Here is a 14,789-nt window from a genome sequence, read left to right as displayed (position 1 = left end):
ACATCCTCTCATCGCTTACTAACTTCCTCCACTCTTGTAGTCGGTGCATGGCTCTTAACGGGATTCTCTAATCTCCTCTCCCTGTCGAGGCTAGTGTGCCCGAAGCCTGTGTCTTGGGCAAAGTCTTGTTCTCATCTTAATCAACGATCTTTCCAGTTATCTGAATTTTTTTTACTTATCTGCATGATGCATGTGGTTTGCCAATAACCCATTTACAGTGAAACTCCCAAAATCCAGGCACACGACTTACCTCCACTCATTTCTCTTTTCAATCACCTGTAGAACCAACCTCCTCAGTCTGTTCAATCCCACCCAGCCTTCCGATGCTTTAAGATGGTTGTTCATTTCCTCCTCAGGTCATCCACCATACATACTCATGATCCATTATAGCCAATAAGCTCTCCCCAAGACCAATGTGCTTACCCCAACTCCCATAACCTCTTTTTCATTTTTTATTCCATTTCGGTTTCATCCTCAGTTTTCTCCTTCCTATTCTTGAGCACTATTTTTGAGTTTGATTCCAGCTTGTTCACCCCCTGTGTCCATGCTCCTTCAAGTCAGGTCAGGTCAGGTATGGGAGCATGCGCCAGAACAGCGCGTTGCTGCGTCCACTTTCCGCCGGTACTCCAGGGGCCTCCGTCTGGTCATCCCCCAGGCAGATGCCTGGCCCATCCCCACCTCCTTAAGATGCCGATCAACCTGCTGCAAGCCTGCAACCACAAAGCACATGGTCGGCCCATTGGCCTCCTCCACTCATGAGACTCCCTCGCTGAGAGAATCTGATGAGCAGGATCAGCGTCAGGAAAACGAGCCACATGTCCATACAGCCGCAGCTGACGCTCACGGACTATGTAACAAATCTCATTTGAGTCTCTCTCAGCAACCGCTCGTTGGACACAAAGTCCAACCAGCGATAGGCAACGATTCTCCGAAGAGACCTGATACCCAAGGAATCAAGTCTCCGTCTCAGATTCTTGGTCAGAGTCCAAGTCTCACATCCATAGAGCAAGACTGGAAGCACCAAGGACCTGAAGACTCGGACTTTCCTCCTCCTGCACATGTACCAACAGTGCCACACCCCATTATCCAGTGAATAAATGACTCCCCAGGCCTGACCCAGACGTCTATTGACCTCTGACTCACAGCCAGCAGATACATGAATATCACCTGAGAAAGAAAACTTTTATTAGTTTTATGCTCAAGGACAAGTAAGATTGTAAGGTCAAGGTCCTTCAAGTGGCCCTCCATCATGTCCCTCTACCCTGCTGTTGGTGTGTATCCCTTCCCTCCCCTCCACCTTTCCATTATGCTCCTCTTATTCTGATCTGTTTTGTATTCTGGCTCTTCCACAACCCTCGACGTTGTATCCCAAAACAAAGACAAAAATCTGCTTCAGATGTTGATTCCACTTGATGTAGCCCGAATAAAGATAATCAACCTGTTTTTCGATAATCTGACCTCTTTGCAAGAAACTACAACAATGTCAAGGACCTTGGATTCCAATAGAATAATAGATCATCCAGAAAGCATCTAAAATGCAAAGCATGTCTGCTTCCGCTTTGTATTCGGACTTCTTATTCTTCCATATGCTAAACATGACAACAGCTTAAAAAAAAAAAAAATTAAATTAACGATTTTAGGTGACCTCGACCTCTTGACCACAAAATCAATAGGCTTCAGTGATCCAAAATGTAAACCCTGCTCAAATTTCAAGTCAATCTGATAGAAATTGGTGATGACGACCTTTTGACCTCAAAATAATCGGCTTACAGCGTTTTATTGATGAACCAATTCAGTGGCCGGATATGGAAACCATGTTTTCAATTCAATCCAGATGAAAATTGACGATTTTATGCAACCTTGACCTTCGACATTCTGATCATATTTAAAAAATATATATTTAAGGGGGTGGGTGGGGAAAAAAAATAACTAAATAAAATCGGCTCCAAGCTTTTGATTGGTAAACCAATTCATTGACCCAATATGAAAATTCTGAAATTAAATATGAAATCAAATTTCAGGTCAAGACAAGCTAATAAAGAATTACGGGGTCTCCTGACCATAGTGGAAAAGCAATGGCAAGAGTAACGAATAAACTTTACACATTGGTGTGCCCCGGCAAGCTTCTTTTTCTCAAGGATAGTGTAACATTCCCAAGACATCACTCATCTTTCCTTGAGAATATGTTACAAGGTCTGAACCCAAGACAAATGGGAGTTAGTTCAAGGAGCTCCAGAAAGAACTCATCATGATCAGGTTGCAGAAAACGAACACAGGATGTTTCAGACAGTTTCAAAAGAAGAATTGGGAATCCTAGACTCGTAACATTAGTTGCAGTTGAAGACAAAATTTCATCATCAAAATACTCTATCTTACCAAGTCAAGTTTAAATGATAGAAGGAAGGATAGTACGTAAATAAAGCAGTGTATTTGGAATACGATTCGAAAAGACATGCCTTGGAGGTTTCGCTTACATTTTCAAGCCACTTAATACCCCAGTTTTAGTTTTATGCTCAAGGACAAGTAAGATTGTAAGGATATTTTCATCAGAATCTTCTTCGAGTTGTCAGGTGCACAAGGCAGCCAAAGTGTTTCATTGGCTAGGGGGTACAATCCAAGACAAGTCGCCACTCCGACACAGGATACTTTACCAGCTCAATCCCTGCAAGCTGGTTATCATTATACTGATCTCAGAAGGATGACAGGCTGAATCAACCCACCTGGTGTTATTTTGGCACAGCTGGGGTTAAACTCAGAACCTGAGCATTCTAAGCCCAAACCGTTTTAAAACCCGAACCACCCTAAATGTATTAAAAGTCACCACCAAGCTTTCAAAATAATGTCATTTGAACCTTTGTATCTGCAGCTGTGACATCACCAAACCAGTGTTTAACCAACTCACCCAACCTGTGATGTAATTATTAGTTATCCACTTTCTCTCTGCTTTGACTTCACCTCTTTTCAGTATAGAGCATGATTGGCTGTCCTGAAACTGGATGCTCATCAAGTATTCATACTTCACTCTGTGGCCACAGTTGCATAACAAACTAAGATGTGCCAACAGTGCTCCAACGAAATTCATAAATGTCTCAAATTCCATTACAGCAAGGGTCAAAAGTCTGTGAAGGACATTCAAAATGTTTACATCTCTGAGTAAGAATGCACCCTAACCCACAAGGGCCTGGTCGTACATTAAATGTTTAATTTCTTCATTTGAATTTCATCGGGCAAGCTACACTTTTGCAGACTTAAGTCCATGTCAATACACTATAATGCATCCTGGCGCAGATTGCTCGTGCTTTTACAATGCAGGGTCAAAAAAAAATTGATTTGGACAAAAGCATTTTCATTGTCAACATCGCTATCAATAAATGTCCAGACAAAACATGCACATGCAATTTGTAGATGCGTACGCAATATGTATATGGCCATTAGGATTGCCTATACAAGGCACATGGGATGTCCGGAAGGATTTGCTCGCTGGGGTTTAAGCATAGTCATATGTATTATAAAGCTTCAGCCTCTCTCTCTCACCCCTCTCTCTCCCTTCCCACTCTATCCCCCACCCCCCCTCTCCCACCCCTCTCACCCACAGACCGCTCTCCCTCTCTCAGACAGTCTCTGTCTCTCTCTGACCCCACCCCTCCCCCCCCACTTTCCTCTCCCCTCCCTATCTCTCCCACCCCCCCCAACCCTCTTCCTCTAATGAGGGGACTATAGCATGTACAAATCAGATTCGGAGTGAGCCAACCGGAGGGATGCAAAGGTTGCTGCATGTACGAGCATGCATGTATGCATATTTTTGCCAGGTCGATAACATGGGTTTTAAATGCTCCTGCCCCAGGTCTAAAATTATCCGTGTGTGTGTGTCATTGATTGGTATCTACATGTGCAGGTTTCTTAATGTGGAATGCAGTCCTCCCAGGGCTCAAAGTATCCACCTTCATTTTGGTAATTCATGGACTAAGCTGTGAAGTTTTCTGTTTTCAAAGATTTGTGCTGAGGGCTCTCTTCAGGATCGTCGCTGAACCCAGGACTGCTTCCAACTGTAGCTTGTTTGGAGTAATATTCCCAGGGATGGTTTTTAATATCTCTGAAGTACTTCGTCATCATTCCCATAGCTCAAAACAATCACTGGTTCAACTTTGGTATTCTTCAGCTTCCAGGATATTTTCACTTCATTCTTGAGGTCTTGGTATTTGGTCATTTTCTTGATTTCTGCATCATTTAGTCCAAAATCACTGCTATTAACACCTCAATTAGCAATGCCTTTTTCTCTTTTTTTGTACCCAATGATGATATCTCGTTGCAATGCTTCGTTTACGATGTTCACACTCGATGGGATCATAAGGTTGTACGTGAGCAGTACTTCCTTGTTTTCAGTGATTGTGATTGCTTTTGGTTCATGTTCCCACAAATTCTCTGGAACTGGGATATCAAAGTTTTTGCAGATGCGTCAGCGGATTACATTATAAACTCTGTTGTGTCGTCATGTATACAGCTGTTCTGATACAATTTTTTTCTTTATTTGTTTGTTTGCGTTCAGTCATAAGCATACGAAACATATCATTCTCTTTACGAATGCTACATCCACACCTTTCTTTTTCTCCACCCCCCCCCCGTCTCTCTCTTGCTGTCTCACCCCTCTCCCCCCTCTCCCCCCCCCGACCACAGTGCATAGCAACCGATTGGTGAGGTGTCCATCTCTCCATCCATCCCCCACCACTTTCCACGCTCTCCCCCTTCTCTCTGTCCCCTTCCGTCCCTCCTCTCACCTCCCTTCCCTCTGTCCCCATCTTCTCCCTTCCCTTCCCTCTGTCCTCTCCTCTCCCTTCCCTTCCCTCTGTCCCCTCCTCTCCCTTTCCTCTGTCTCCTCTTCTCCCTTCCCTTCCCTCTGTCCTCTCCTCTCCCTTCCCACTGTCCCTCCTCTCCTCTCCCTTCCCTTCCCACTGTCCCCTCCTCTCCCTTCCCTTCCCTCTGTCCCCTCCTCTCCCTTCCCTTCCCACTGTCCCCTCCTCTCCCTTCCCTTCCCACTGTCCCCTCCTCTCCTTTCCCTTCCCACTGTCCCCTCCTCTCCTCTCCCTTCCCTTCCCACTGTCCCCTCCTCTCCTCTCCCTTCCCTTCCCACTGTCCCCTCCTCTCCTCTCCCTTCCCTTCCCACTGTCCTCTACTCTCCTCTCCCTTCCCACTGTCCCCTCCTCTCCTCTCCCTTCCCTCTGTTCCCTCCTCTCCCTTCCCTTCCCTCTGTCCCCATCCCCTCCTCTCCCCTCCCTTCCGTCTGTCCCCTCCCTTCCATTCCCTCTGTCCCCTCCCTTCCCTTCCGTCTGTCCCCTCCCTTCCCTTCCCTCTGTCCCCTCCCTTCCCTTCCCTCTGTCCCCTCCCCTCCCTTCCCTTCCCTCTGTCTCTTCCTTTCCCTTCCCTCTGTCTCCTCCTTTCCCCTCCCTTCCCTCTGTCACCTCCTCTCCCCTCCCTTCCCTCTGTCACCTCCTCTCCCCTCCCTTCCCTCCCCTCTGTCCCTTCCCATTTCTCTGTCCCTTCCTCTCTCCCTCCCTTCCCTCCCCTCTGTCCCTTCCATTTTCTCTGTCTCCTCCTCTCTCCCTCCCTTCCCTCTGTCCTCTCCCCTCTTCTCTCAATCCCTCCAAAATGTCCATGTCGATGTCCATCTTCATCTCTCATCCCCGTCAGGGAAGCGACAGGTTGTACTTACTAATATACAAGCCGGTAGGCGACATGGGTGGTCGCGACATAATTGCATACTAGTCATACAGTTTTTGATGGATCGGGCTGAAATTTTTTGACAAAGAGGTTTCTTATAGTGCGCATAAAAGCCTGGAAGCCCATTTTTGATTTTCGAAAAAATAATTTTTTTAGGATTTTTCTAAAATTTCAAAGTCCCATTGCTAGGCAACGGTGGTGTCCATAGCAACGCTCCTCAAAAGCATAGAACTAGATCCTGGTATGAACCTACCTGTCAAGTTTCATCAAAATCGGTTGACTCCTCTGGCCTCCAGAGCTGTCCATTACATACAAACAAACAAAACAAAAAAAAAATGACGGTAAATAGACACCCTATTTTTGAAGGACTACCATTTGAAAAATAAAACCGAAATCAAAAATCGGCTCGAGTAAAATGTTCTAAATATCTCGAAGTGTTTAATTCTGAAGTCTCGTTTCTCCACATTCAAAATTGTAGGACAAATATTGAATACCGTTTGGGTTCTTAAAACGCGGTTTTTCGGCCGCTGCATAGCAATGGGTGGTTGCTTCGCAACGAAACTCAAACGCGTACACTCCCAGCCAATATGGCACCTGTTCGCCAAGTTTCATCGAAATCGGTTTGCTGGTTTATGCTGTGGAGCCTCGCGTTGCAGACACACACACACACACACACACACACACACACACACACACACACACACACACACACACACACACACACACACACACACACGGAAAACCTAACAATAAGGGTACTCTAGCGACCACCCAATAATATCCCGGTTTGCACAAAGAATAGATTCCTGAGAGATTTGCGCAATCGCAATTTCACACAGAATGCGGCTCAAAGTATTGTGTTAATGAACATACGTGGACCAGATGCACTACCTCTGGGGACAGAAGAATGATATACAGTACATTATCTTTCATAACCTGAAAGAAAACATTAATAGCACACAGCATCGACCCCAGAAGTGGCTTATTTCGTGAGAAACCCAAACCGGCATTTTACGAAAGTTCACCATAAATCAAACTGATCGTTATGGTATCAGGAGTAAGAAAATCCATGATCACAAGCTGCAAAAGAATTACAAATCGTGTTGTGGCATATAACATTTGGGGGGGTAGGGGGGTAGGTGGGTCCTCATCAAACGTTTTTGATTGTGAACCTATGATGTGTGATTGTTTCCTTGCTGCAGGTTGGGGAAATATTGTTATGGATTTGGAAGCCTTTTACACACAAACAGACAGCAGTCCCTGTAGCTCAGTTATCTCGATAAGTATGTGTTTATAGTTAGGGCCCCACTCCCTAATATCTAACAGGAATTACATGTGTGTGCTGCGAAGTTTCTTTATAGTTAGTTTTTTTTTTTACAACAAACCCCCATCACCTCTCCGCACCATTGACTCCATTGCCCACGTGTTTTTGGCTGAAGGCGTGGGCAGAGTCTCCATTCGCTTCAGATCGAGGCTCCGCTCCGAGGAAGGGCATGGATCGTTTCCTCCAGCCAATGGGCAAAGGGCGAGCAGGGCTGAGGCGCCCCGACCAATGAGGGGAGGCCACTGATCGCCCGACAACCCCTCGTCCAATCAGGAGGCGAGTGGGAGGGGAAGAAATCCCTCTTGGCTAGTGGCCAAATGAGGTTTTGAGTGGCATACCCCTACCCAAGGTAGAACAAGTCACAACCTATTTTTTCTTGAAGAGGGGTGTTTGGGGAGTTAGAAAATCATAGTTGTGAACCTGAGATCATTGCACAACATTTTGAAAATCACGTTTGCATATGTACCACTGCAGACTGCAAAAATGGATTTAATCACCACAGATTTTGGCTCATATTGGCTCATATATTTGTTAATACTGGTGCTACAAACACAAATTTGGTACCAAAATGTGAGGAATGATGACATATATATCTGTAAAAACCATTTGTGATGTAACAAAGGTTTTTGTGCGACCAACAGGCAAAAATAGTGGAATTTTACTCAACAAATCTGCTTCGGGTTTACCAATAAATATCAACTAAACAATTAATTTCTTCATAAGTATTTGAGTTGTATTACTACATATTACATCAAAATAACCCTCTATCATTCTCCTTTTTAGAAGTATAACTCATAAAGATAAATCAGTTGAATTAATAGAGTTATTACCAAAACCATATGTCACCCCCCATAAAAGTAACCGACATTGATTAATTTATAATATATGGATATGCATTAACCAAACAAGAATGATTTTAAATTCAGTTGCAGAAAATCAATTTTGAGAGTGATTGCTGACATTGTGCTGACAATTGATCTGCAATTATGGATCTGGAACCACCTGTTGTGAAGCGTAAAATTGACACTAACCACTGCATCATATGCTTTATACCCCTCAACCCTAAAAAGCAAGAAGTTGTAAAGAACCCAACATTTAATGGTTTGAGTGCAATCTTCAAAGCAAGTCAAATCAGAAAAGATGACGTTTACGAAAGTATCTGGCCTTTGCAACAAGACATATTGAGTCTTGATTTGAAAGTATCATTCCACAAATCATGTCGGGCCAAGTATACCAGCAAGTCAAATATCTCCACATCCAAACCCAGTGAGAGTGACCAGCAACCATGCACGTCTGCGGCAACAGAACACACAAGAATCAGCAGAAATGAAACAGCTGGGTTTGACATCAGGACTAACTGCTTCATTTGTGGAAAATCCAACACTTCCAGAAACAAGCTTACACCGGTATCTACAGGAACTGGACAGTCCGCCAGAGAAAAAGTTCTGGCAGCAGCTGACAAAAGACAAGACAATAAAATACACATGCGCATGCTTGCCTTTCCAGATGTGTTTGCCTATGATGCCAAGTACCACAGGTTATGCTATTCACACTATATTTCAGAAAGGAACATCACTGTTGCAATTCGTAAATCAGGAGAGGAAACAATGGGCACATTACATGATGAAGATTTTGATGAACTGAAATGTTATCTGGAACAAACTGTGTTCTCCAAAACTAAGACAGTGACAACCCTCGTTCATCTGAAAGATGAATACGTTGGATATTTGGTTTCACTGGGTATCAGGAATGCAGAACAGTATAAAACTTGGAAGCTGAAGGAGCGATTAACTAAATATTATGGTGACCAAATAGTCTGTGTAACATTTGATAGCCACACTGACATCATATGCTCTTCTTCTGTGACCTTATGTGATGCCCTGAGAAAAGCCACGATTCTGCAGAGCACGACTGATGAACCAGAATATGAAGACATCCCGTCTGATGTACCATCAGCCACAGATAGTGAAATGCATACTTTGCATGCTGCAGCTGGTATCCTGAGGAAGCACATGGCTGATATCGAGCATGTTAGAAATATGTATGCACCTGTCGAGGAAACAGATATTCAGCACTGTGCAGAATTTGTTCCTAATACACTATACGACTTTATTCAGTGGTGCACCAGTGAGAAATCACACACGAATGTAACCAGCTGTAGTGATGAAGGTGTTATGAAGAACAACCTGAGGACGATCGCCATTTGTCACAATATAATATCACAGAGCCGTCGAGTGTACTCCACAATAATGCTTGGTTTAGCCTTGCAGGTGCATCATGAATTGGGAAGCAAGCATCTCATTGACATGCTTCATGAATTAGGACACTGTGTGTCCTATGATGAGGTGTGACATTTCCTCACGTTTGTGGCTGTTGATCAAACTGCCTCGGAGGATATTTACATCCCCAAAGTTCTTCAAAACCAACGCTGCACCGACGATGACTGTAGGCAGAGCAGAACATGTCATTGTATCTCTGCAGGACTGACCTGCACTGAATGCTGCTCGTGTAGTGCAGACGATTGTCCAAATGTTGATGATTCTGTTGTCTTTGACGACAGCACTGATGAAGAGCGTGACTGAACTTTTAAATGTATTACATGTATTACTTCAGATAATAGATGTATGTACATAAGTTACAGTGCATGTTATGAATTCATTATCGTCATATGTGAAATAGCTTATATCAACATGATGTCTATAAAAGTCACTTTCACAATTGTGTCAGAATCTTAAGTCAATTCTTCATGTTGCATATCTGCTTCGGGATTTCTATCGGTCAGCATTAGTGGGGCGACATATGATTTCAGTTATAACTATATCATTTCAGTGACAATTATATCATTAGATATATTTTTCAAAGAGTAAATAAACTTGGATTATGTTGATGTAACAAGTATGACTGCAACTCAAATACTTATGAAGAAATTAATTGTTTAGTTGATATTTATTGGTAAACCCGAAGCAGATTTGTTGAGTAAAATTCCACTATTTTTGCCTGCAGGTCACACAAAAGCCTTTGTTACATCACAAATGGTTTTTACAGATATATATATATATATATATATATATATATATATATATATATATATATATATATATATATATATATATATATATATATGTCATCATTCCTCACATTTTGGTACCAAATTTGTGTTTGTAGCACCAGTATTAACAAATATGAGCCAATATGAGCCAAAATCTGTGGTGATTAAATCCATTTTGCAGTCTGCAGTGGTACATATGTAAACGTGATTTTCAAAATGTTGTGCAATGATCTCAGGTTCACAACCATGATTTTCTAACTCCCCAAACATCCCTCTTCAAGAAAAAATAGGTTGTGACTTGTTCTACCGTGGGTAGGGGTTTCTCACAATTTTAGGCCCCTTTTTTAATTTGGCCACTAGCCTACTCGGACCTGGCAAGAAGAGTAGAGTGGTTGTCAGGACTAGTGTACGGGAGTCATTGTGGCAATTGGCTTGGTCTTGGTCGTGGTGGCTTTTCGTCTGCGGTCATGGTGGCTTTTCGTCTGCGGTCGTTCGCAGTGGCTCTACGTGGTGGTGGAGGCCGAGCAGCGAGCCCATGGGTTTCGGAACGTGGGTTCGAGTCCCACCATGGTGGTTGTAGTACGGTGTGACTGCACGAGGCGGAGAAGTACCCGACAAGGCCCTGGTCCCCAGCTCGCCTTTCCCTCCTGGGCTGAGGGACCGAATAAAGACCCCACGGGGTCCATTTCTTTTGGGTGTGTGTGTGTGTGTGTGTGTGTGTGTGTGTGTGTGTGTGTGTGTGTGTGTGTGTGTGTGTGTGTTCGTGGGCCCCATCTGTAAGTAGAAATTGTTAAGTGCTTTTGTTCATTGTACATTGCTTTTATTCGGATAACTCTGCTCTGTGTCTCCCTCCCTATTATCAATAAACCCTCTTGTTAAATGTTCCAGCTCGTCTGTCACTTTCTTCCATTGACCGGGCACGGTACGTATTGAGAAATAGTGAGGCCGTGTGCCGTAAGTTGTCATTGGGACCGGCGTGGCTTTGGTAACTCCTGCTCGGTACGCCGGACCCGAGTCGGTACATGCGACTCGGTTCGGACAGAGTCGGCCGAGGGTGTGGTTTCCCCGGTCATTAGACGGCGTGAGTACTTAGGTAAATTGGAATAGACAAGTGGACCCAACCTCACGCCGTCAAAATATTGGCGACCACCATCTGCTAAGGGACCCGTGACCTTTTGGACTTATCCACGAGTCACGACCTAAATTCCGGGATGTTCGGTGGAGACGACCCTACTGCTCCCCCTGGTGGTCGTTTATCACCACCGAACCCTGGCCCACAACAACATATCCCACACATATCAATGATAGCCACTTTCCAAGAATAGGGTGTCATTGTGAAAAGGGGTTAGGGTGGGGGGCACTGTTCTACAATGTTGATAATTTACACAGGAAGGTAGGGGCTTACTTTAGTTCGAAAAGTGAAAATTAAGTGGCATTATAATGACAGAATTTACCAATTCTTAATGTTTTTTTAAAGTTAATTATGTGCCATTGAGATGACTTCCGATCATATAACCCAAAATAACCCAATGCCATTCTTCCATAACTCCTATATTTTCTGTTACAGGTCAAATAATTTGACCTGCTATCAGAATGGCATAATTTAGTGTTGCTACACCTCCCAAGAAGGCCAGATTGACATCTTTGATGTATAATCCCACATATATTGTTCCAAGCATTTCTCAAAGAAAAATTTGGATGTTCACTCCAGCATTGCGAAGCTGTAATCCATATTTGCAGCTTGTATTTAGTGCCAGGATGACATTGCACAAGCCCGACTCAAGAATAAAACAGACATCCTTAATGGGGTAAAAATATTCAGACACCATAGAGACTGTAGGTCAACACATTGCGGTTGACAACACATGCAGAGACGACGAAAGCAATTGGACAGTGGAAGCAGCAACAGTTGAGCGGCTGCTTCGACAAGTCAAGGAGATGACACTGCTGCTATCAGAAGATTGCAGCTGCCAAACCCTGCCTTTGACTGGAAAAACAATTGCTTCATTACCTCCGTCACCAAAGGTGAAGAAGGTTATGTTTTCACTCCTTTCTGTCTGTCTGTTACTTGGCAATTTTTTTTTTGACTATGTTGATCGCCTCTGTTTGCCTGTGTGTGTGTTTGTGTGTTTGTTTTGTCTGTCCGCTCGCCTCCAGCCCAAAACGCTCAACCGATCGTTCTGAAATTTTCAGAGATGAATGTCACTGACTCTGCGACGGTCACGCATTGAAGTTTCATAAAATTTAGTCGACTGAAAAGGTCTACATTGGCCAACAGGCCAATTTGAGCCAAATTTTCTAAAATCCTCAATTTTCAGCCGATTTACTTGAAATTTGAACAGAATTTGCATATCAGATCATTGAATTCAACCACCTATTACTTTTGAGGTTTTTGTCAGTCAAAAGGTCAACGGCGTGAGTACTCACAGCCATAATAGGCCATAATATCAACTCACAATAGGCCAAATTTTAAAATTGTCTCTAAAATTGTCAATTTTCATCCAATTGATTTGAAATTTGAAGACCATTCGCGTATCAGGTCGCTGAACTCAACGACCTATTAATTGTGAAATCATCATAGGCCAAAAGGCCAATTTGGGGCACATTTTCTAAAATTCTCAATTTTCATCCGATTGACTGGAAATTTGAAGACCATTTGTATATCAGGTCGCTGAACTCAACCACCTATTAATTTTGAGGTAAACATAGGCCAAAAGGTCAACATAGACCATAAGGTCAACATCAGCCAAATTTCTAAAATCCTCAATTTTAATCTAATCAACTCAAAATTTGAAGAGCATTTGCATAATTCAACCACCTACTAATTTTGCAGGAAGCGTAGGCCAATTTGGGCCAAATTTTTAAAAATACTCAATTTTCATCTGAATGACTTGCAATTTGAACAGGACTTGCATATCAGGTCAGTGAATTCAACCACATAATTCTTATGAGGTTATCATAGGTCAAAAGGTCAACCCAAAATAGGCCAACTTTTAAATTGTTTCTAAAATTGTCATTTTTCATCCATTTGACTTTAAATTTGAAGACCATTTGCATATCAGGTCACTTAATTCAACCACCTATTACTTTTAAGATCAACATAGGCGAAAAGGCCAATATTGGCCAACTTAGGCCAAATTTTCTAAAATCCTCAATTTTCATCCGATTGACTTGAAATTTGAACAGGATTTGCATATTAGGTCACTGAATTCAACCACCTATTATTTTTGTGATCACCATAGGTGAAAATGTCAACATAGACCAAAAGGTTAGCATAGGCCAAATTTCCAAAATCCTCAATTTTAATCCAATTAACTTGAAATTTGAAAAGCATTTGCATATCAGGTCACTGAATTCAACCACCTATTAATTTTGAGGTAAACATAGGCCAAAAGGTCAAAATAGGCTAAAAGGCCAATTTGGGCCAAATTTTCTAAAATCCTCAATTTTCATCCAATCAAGAAGACTTGAAATTTTTTCAAGAAGACTTGAAATTTGAAGAGCATTTTCATGTCAGGTTGGTGAATTCAACTACCAATTAATTTTCAGGTCAAAAGGTCAACACAGGCCTAATTTCTAAAATTGATAGATCGGGCCAAAAACTAAATATATCACTACATCTCAAAAAGTTGTGGACGAGTTATGTATGACAAAACAAGGTGGAGAGTTGGATCGGTGACAAGAACAAGTGCATTGGACTTTGGTTCGGATCCAACCCATCAGTGGGATACAAAACGTGAACTGTTCCACCTGGCAGAGGTATGCGCTCGATTGAGTGTCATTATACTTTGTGCTGTTTTGCCAAGTTGTCATTCCATGAGTGATTTTTCATTTGTCTGTTTGTTCGTCTGTTTGTTTGTGTGCAGGATATCTCAAAAAGTTGTGGATGGATCCGGCTGAAATTTTATGGACAGGCTGGGTGTGTGACAAGGACCAACTGATTAGATTTTGGTGAAGATCTGAATCCGGATCTGGATACGACAGTTATTTAATTTTTAAAGTATTCCCTCACCATTGAGAAATTGGGCCAAAAAACGATATGGTAGTGTATAGCTTGATATTTCAAAAATGTAATTGGCCCGATATGTTGTCGTGGATCAGGCATTACATGGCGGAGGTACGCAATCTACTGAGTGCCCTTCTAGTATTTGTCACGTGCTGCTTTCCATCTCACAGATATTTAACTGGCAATGCTAACTGGTCCCTGGCAGCAACTGTCAAAGACAATGTGTGTGAGAATATCCACACAAAGGTTCCAGAGGCTGCAGAAAAGCAAGAAGACATGGAGATGCTTCAGAGATTTGGTGCTGAGCCAGATCTAGTAGCTGCAAGATGTATCACCAGAAGAAGAATTGCCTTTCAAAATATATCATGGCGGGCAAATTTGAGTCTCAAATTGGCCCATGCTCAAACTGCTATTTTCATGTAGCTGAAGGATTAATTCCATCAACCAGTTATGGTTGAGAAGGAAGTCCAACTTTTAAAAACACTGAGGAATCATTAACCAGGAGCTTGCCATCGAAACAGAGGTCAAGAACACTTCAGCATCCACCACTCAGAAGTTGAAACAGCTAATACAAGAATGGCCAGAACTGCCTTTCATACCACAGCCAGGATTGTCAGATTTGGTATGCTCATGCATTGATCTCAGCAGATGAGGCCCTGATCATGGATACTAAGCTGTCGAATGTGCTCAAGCCT

At 42.8% G+C, this 14,789-nt stretch overlaps 1 protein-coding gene and 1 pseudogene across 5 annotated transcripts in view; one reads left to right on the top strand and one right to left on the bottom strand.

Moving 5' to 3' along the window:
• The window catches only part of LOC147028756 (polyhomeotic-like protein 2), a 288,124-nt gene that overhangs the window by 156,037 nt on the left and 117,298 nt on the right, over positions 1 to 14,789 (bottom strand). The window lies entirely within an intron of this gene.
• On the top strand, positions 8,675 to 9,621 carry LOC147028757 (uncharacterized; annotated as a pseudogene).

The sequence above is a fragment of the Eptatretus burgeri genome, chromosome 4, assembly GCF_056783735.1.
Source record: "Eptatretus burgeri isolate ZD-2024b chromosome 4, Ebu_testis_v1, whole genome shotgun sequence".
Taxonomy (NCBI): Eukaryota; Metazoa; Chordata; class Myxini; order Myxiniformes; family Myxinidae; genus Eptatretus; species Eptatretus burgeri.
This window is presented reverse-complemented; position numbering and strand designations above follow the sequence as displayed.